Source organism: Oncorhynchus clarkii, chromosome 4 (assembly GCF_045791955.1).
Source record: "Oncorhynchus clarkii lewisi isolate Uvic-CL-2024 chromosome 4, UVic_Ocla_1.0, whole genome shotgun sequence".
Taxonomy (NCBI): domain Eukaryota; kingdom Metazoa; phylum Chordata; class Actinopteri; order Salmoniformes; family Salmonidae; genus Oncorhynchus; species Oncorhynchus clarkii.
The window spans coordinates 82,242,937-82,249,855 of NC_092150.1; the positions used below are offsets into that span (position 1 = coordinate 82,242,937).

General features: G+C 43.6%; 1 protein-coding gene across 1 annotated transcript in view; it reads right to left on the reverse strand.

The window, feature by feature from the left end:
- Window positions 1-6,666, reverse strand: part of LOC139407368 (exostosin-like 3) — a 56,159-nt gene extending 49,493 nt beyond the window's left edge. Inside the window, exon 1 of the mRNA XM_071151088.1 lies at window positions 6,450-6,666. The gene's annotated coding sequence lies outside the window, so the exon portion shown is untranslated. The remainder of the gene's footprint in view (window positions 1-6,449) is intronic.
- Window positions 6,667-6,919: the final 253 nt, after the last annotated feature.

Here is a 6,919-nt window from a genome sequence, read left to right on the forward strand (position 1 = left end):
TGCAATGACCTTGAGCTTGGTCAACATAAATGTACAGTGGCTATCACTCGGGTATACCTGAGCTGAACGGAGACCCACATGCCCTGTGAATCCCCTGGCAAGGCTGCCCACATCGGAGCAAGGCTGGAAGCGACCCAATGAAAAGTTATGTAAAACAAATCAGCTGAACACACACACACCCACACCACAGCCAGCCCTAACAACAAAAAATCCTCCCTCTTGTTATCTGGCCAAGGCAGCCCTGTTTCCAGGGCCTCTATATCCCAGGCCAGGCTGCTAGCCCATCACAGATGGAGGCAGGTGCTGCCAACAGCTGCCAACCCCAGCCCACCCAATCCTGCAGCCACCCCATTCTCAATACACTGATGGATTGTGGGAGAGCAGCCAGGGCGATAATGCCCTACCATGGGGGAATTACTACCTGATAGAGATGGGACCCAAGTCTTAAAGGGAAAATCCACCCAAAACCACTCATTCCTTTCATTTACAGTGTTAAATAAACACACAATATTTTTTGTGAACACATGTTTCATTTTGGCATTATATTAAGGTTGGTAGCAACATGAAACATAAATTGTGGAAATCTGTTGCAGCTTAAGTTGACTACAAAATCCACAATGCAATGCTCTCTCTATGGGCTGGCTAGCTAGCAAACGTAGCTACACACAATAATATAGAAAACAATATCAACATGTAACGTAGCTAGTTAGTGCAGTTTATTTAGGCGCTTTCTAATGAACTCGCTCACCGAATCAGCGTATTTGTCAATGTTGTTGTTGGACGCAATGCGGAACATATCCCAATCCACATGATCGAAGCAGTCTTGAAGTGTGGAATCAGATTGGTCGGACCAGCGCTGAACAGACCTGAGCGCGGGAGCTTCTTGTTTTAGTCACGGTCTGTAGGCTGGAAGCAACAAAATGGAGTCGTGGTCAGCTTTTCCGAAAGAAGGGCGGGGGAGGGCCTTATATGAGTCGCGGAAGTTAGAATAACAATGATCCAGGGTTTTACCAGCCCTGGTTGCACAATCGATATGCTGATAGAATTTAGGGAGTCTTGTTTTCAGATTAGCCTTGTTAAAATCCCCAGCTACAATGAATGCAGCCTCAGGACATGTGGTTTCCAGTTTACATAGAGTCAAATAAAGTTTGTTCAGGACCGTCAATGTGTCTGCTTGGGGGGGGGGAATATGTACAGCTGTGATTATAATCGAAGAGAATTCCCTTGGTAGATAACGCGGTCAACATTTGATTGTGAGGAATTCTAAGTCAGGTGAACAGAAGGACTTGAGTTCCTGTATGTTTTTATGATCACACCACGTCTCGTTAATCATAAGACATATTCCCCCCCCCAGCCCCTCTTCTTACCAAAAAGATGCTTGCTTCTGTCGGCGCGATGCGTGAAGAAACCAGCTGGCTGCACCGACTCCGATAGAGTCTCTCGAGTGAGGCATGTTTCCGTGAAGCAAAGAACGTTAGTCTCTGATGTCTCTCTGGAATGCTACCCTTGCTCGGATTTCATCAACCTTGTTGTCAAAAGACTGGACATTGGCGAGTAGTATGCTAGGGAGTGGTGTGCGATGTGCCCGTCTACAGAGCCTGACCAGAAGACCGCTTCGTTTGCCCCTTTTACGACGTCGTTGTTTTGGGTCGCCGGCTGGGATCCGATTCATTGTCCTGGGTGGAAGGCAGAACACAAGATCCGCTTTCGGAAAGTCATATTCCTGGTCGTAATGATGGTGAGTTGACGCTGCTCTTATATTCAGTAGTTCTTCTTGACTATGTAATGAAACTTAAGATTACCTGGGGTACCAATGTAAGAAATAACACGTAAAAAAACTAAATACTGCATAGTTTCCTAGGAACGCTAAGCGAGGCAGCCATCTCTGTGGGCGCCGGAAGTAGAGCCCAGAAACTGGCACTATAGATTTGTTGTGAAAGGGACCCGGGTAGACCATGTCCTGTTCATTAACCTCTTTGGGCTAGGGGGCAGTATTTTCACATCCGGATGAAAAGCGTGCCCAAAGTAAACTGCCTGTTACTCCAGCCCATAAGCTAGGATATGCATATAATTGGTAGAATTGGATAGAAAACACTCTAAAGTTTCTAAAACTGTTCCAATTATGTCTGTGAGTATAACAGAACTGGTATGGCAGGCAAAACCCTGAGGACAAACATTCCACCCCCAAAACAATTCAGCCTACCACTGATTCCAATGGCTGTCATGTTAATTATGAGGCGAAATCCTCCCAGATTGCAGTTCCTAGGGCTTCCACTAGATGTCAACAGTCTTTAGAAAGAGTTTCAGGCATGTTTTTTGAAAAATGAGCTCGAATTTGTAGTTTTTCTAAGTGGCTCCCACTTTGGCTGTAGTGTTTTCATGCGCGTGGATGAGAGCGCGTTTTGTTGTATATCTCCGGTAAAGACAATAAAGATTCTCCGTCTTAAACTGTATCGTTTATTTACGTATTAGGGTACCTTAGGTTTGATTATAAACGTTGTTTGACTTGTTGGGATAAGTTTGTTGGTAACATTTGAGATTCATTTTTAAGGAGGCAAACCGGTGGATTATTGAATGAAGCGCGCCAGCTAAACTGAGTTTTTGGGGATATAAAGGACATTATTGAACAAAAGGACCATTCATTATGTAGCTGGGACCTATTGGAGTGCCAACAGAAGAAGATCTTCAGGTAAGGCATTTATTATATCGCTATTTCTGACATTCGTGGCGCACCTGCCTGGTTGAAATATGTTTTTCATGCTTTTGTATGCAGGGAGCTGTCCTCAGATAATCGCATTTGAAATCTGACACAGCGGCTGGATTAACAAGAAGTTAAGCTTTTCATGAATGCTAAATATTTCTATTTCTGTCAATTGAATTTCGCGCTCTGCAATTTCACCGGATGTTGTCGAGGTGGGTCGCTAGCAGAACGCCTGCGCCAGAAAGGTTAAGTGCCCTTTCACAGGATATTATGTTCTGCTGTTCTGGCACCCCACTAAGAAAACACACTGACAGGGCTGCCAGTCAAAAATGTACCCTTGGCCCATGCTAGGTTGGCTAGCTATTTATTTTGAACTGCTTTCATCTTAGTATGTTTACCATGTGTGGCGGTAGGATTGCCATCAGGGTCCTCAAAAAAAAAAAGGGAAACATGAATTCTGACATCTCCCTCTCATACCAACATTCTCTTACACAGTGCAATGTCTCACTCTTCAAGTTCATTTAAATCAGCCTCTGATTCATTCACGTTCTCCACCTACAGTTGACATCTGTTCATGTTCTCTGAAACGCAATAAATTGAACTGCAGAAGTGAGTGGCTTGGCCCTATATAAATACGTCTCGCACTGTCAGAAAACGAGACAACATAAAACAGATGTTGACGAGTACGGCTTTAGAGCCCGCCCGGCAACACGAACACTCAAAGCCAAACACAGCCAAACTTCTGCACTCACTCAGCGTCGCCAGCGAGAAGGTCGAGCAGACACTGCAAAAGGCAACACCTCTGGATTATTTGCTCATTTATTGTCATTAAGCTGGCTGAAGTAATTCCCCACAAAATATTGCTGCATAAGGAAAGAATGAACCCTTTACACTTGTGGGAATTGGCCTATACGGATAGGGCTAAATGAAAATGTTTCTTACAGAAGAAATATGAAGCACATATGCATAAGCATGGTAGCAATTGAAAGGGAATTATTAGACCAAAGTTAAGGACATAACAGTTCACCTGACACGACTGAATCCAAACATTACACGGTTGATTTCATGTGCATTTTACATTTACTGTACTTTTCGCTGCATTTGTTGATTACAAAATTTGACATAAGAATATTCCTGGAAATGTGGGGTAGGTGCAACATAGGACAACAAATTGACAAGGGTTTGAGTGAGAGGACTAACTTGTGTCTCCAAGCGGGGACACACCTCTCCAGAGTGTGCAGTTCCTAAGTAATTTCAATGCACGATTATGATTGAAAGAAGTCTTCAACTATAAGGCAATTTTTTTAGCTCTCATAGCTGTGCTGTTGAGGAACTAGAGCAAGCACACTTTTTGCTTTCCACTTTCTGGTGTCCTTTGAAACATGCCCCACCAAACCGTCCTTCTTAACACCGACCCGCTTAACCAAGAAGCAAGCCGCACCAATGTGCCGGAAGAAACACCATTCAACTGACGACCGAAGTCAGCCATGTCATTTATAACATGTTACTGTACAGCCACTGCATTCCAATTTAGGAGCTTATCCGTGTCCAAATCAGCCATTTTGTACAAGTGTAAAGGGTTAAAATGTTTAATGAAAGGCGGTGTGAAAACAAGAGACCATGTCACAGCACAGTAATGGAATGCTGATTGTGTCAATATCACAACTTGCAGCTAAGGTTGATTACTTGGTGACCACAAGAGAAGATCATTGGGCGACACAGCTATCAAGCCCCTATGAGAGGATCAATAACCTTGTCCACTGTTAAAGGCTGTTGTCCCATGTGGTACATGTTGATTTATTCTCTTGCTGGGGTCCATGGGAAACAATTACATCACCGGTCTGTCACTACTGGGCAGCAGGTAGCCTAGCGGTTCGAGCCAATATCCGTATGGTCGCTAGTTCGAAACCCTGAACAGATAAGGTGGAAATCTGTTGATGTGCCCTTGAGCAAGGCACTTTCCCCAATTGCTCCATGGTCACTGTTCACAATGGCAGTGTGAAAAAGGACAAATATAAACACCCCCCCACGGCAAACTTATATGAACTAAATCTGATGCTGCTGACAAGGTGGAACACTATTGAACCAATAAAACTATATACATGCCTAAGATTGTTTTAATGTGACCATCAACACCCCTCCTCCCCTAGACATATGGCCATCATTAGCTTATATACGCTCAGGTTGCCTTTAACACAAAATTGCTATCATATCTTCTACGTGTTCAATCAACTGCAACCGGGTTTCTGTTATAAACATGTGGAGCTGGACATTTGAGAAATGTCCTGGACCCATATGCATTGGGTGCGTAACCTGATTAGGGCGTCCACCCACGATGCTCAAAATGACAGAAAACACATTTAGAATGTGGTCATTCAGATATGGCTGTGTGGGAACACTAACCTTGCCTGTCAATGTAACTTTTTTTTTAAATTATGCTTCCAAAACTGTACCCCAAGCGACGCCTGTTCATTTGTTTTACCTTTATTTAACTAGGCAAGTCAGTTAAGAACAAATTCCTATTTACAATGACAACCCACTGTTCCCTGGTAGGTTAACTGCCTTGTTCAGGGGCAGAACAACATGTTTACCTTGTCAGCTCAGGGACTCGATCCAGAAACCTTTTGGTTACTGGCCCAACGCTCTTACCACTAGACTACCTGCCGCCGTTAATGTTCAGATTGATCGTCGGGGGTTTCTAAATAAACCTCCTCGGTATGGAAGATGCCTTCTTCCAATAACTCTCATGTTTAATGAAACAGAGTCATGATCAAGGGATAGCTAGGCCTATTACTGTTGATAATGCAACTATGGAGGAGTGTGCATATCCTAACTTGTTTTCAATATAGTATCCATACTCCATCAGTCACAAGATACACTTTAAAACATCATATGAAATCCAAATAGGCCACTAGCGGCAAGGCAATCTGAGGTTAGTCTTAGCCGTTACCACAATTAGTAGGGGGTAGCTTCATCTGGGACCTCTACTGAAGCTTAACGTAACAGAACAGGACTGGGTTTCCCAAAAGCCTCATAGCACTAAGATATTTTAGTTTCAGTGGAATCGTGACGAACGAAAGATGATCTTAGTGCTTCGAAGCTTTTGGGACACTCAGCCCAGAACAATATTACAAAATAGTAAGCTACAATGTATTGGTTCTAAATCCATGTTGTTGGTTTCACCCTTCATTGTACCGTACGTACCATGATTCACTCTTCAATGGTAACGTTAGCCATTTGAATGGGAGTGTATATATTGTGCCGGATAGCCAACTACAATGCAGCATGCACATCAAATGGACAAACTACTTTTGGGTTGCATTGACTAGCTAGCTAACGATTTCCGATGCTTGCTACAATACACATACTTTTGGTTGCTTGTAACACAAACATCAAGTGCCGTTTTGTAATTTCAAATTGATACATTGTTTTGCCATCAAACTAACTCTGACGTTGACGTGTGTCGGTCAGAGGGAGATCACAACAAACACGCTTGAGAGGGTACCAATAACGACACGACACACACGCAGTGCTAACCAGCTGGCGATAAGGTTTTTTCAGTGCACAATACTCGAGGCGAAATAAGTTAATTACGGAATAGCTACAGAAAGGAATAGACGTCTCCGCACAATAATAAGACAATATAATGTGATTGAGAAAAGGGGGGGCGATTAGCCAGCTAACGTTAGCCACAATAGGCATTTGCTTGCTAGCAGACGAACGTTAGCTTAGTTAGCTTGCTACTCACCCGGTATGAGGCTCCAAAATGTAAAAAATATATATACTTCAATCAGCTTCAAAACATATTTCGCTTTATACAAGTTGATAACAAAATGGCATGTTCGGTGTTAAGTTTTATTTTTGTAAGCATGTCCATGCCAATTGCGCGCTGTACGAGTAGCTAGATCCCCTGTGTGCACGATCAAGGCTGCATTGTTGAAGGCTTGGCAAACCACTGAGGCATTCTGGGAGTAGGAGATGCTGAACCTTGGACACACTGTAGGTGAAGTGCTACACCCTGTGGCCATAAAAGGTAGACTGTATACTGAGCAGTTGGAAAATATTTGGCACGCCAGTTTAAGAAGAGATTCTTATTTACAATGTCGGCCTACACCTGTCAAACCCGGGGAAATTGTGCGCCGCTCTATGGGACTCCCAATCACGGCGGGATTCGAACCAGGGTGTCTGTAGAGACACCTACAGCACTGCGATGCCTTA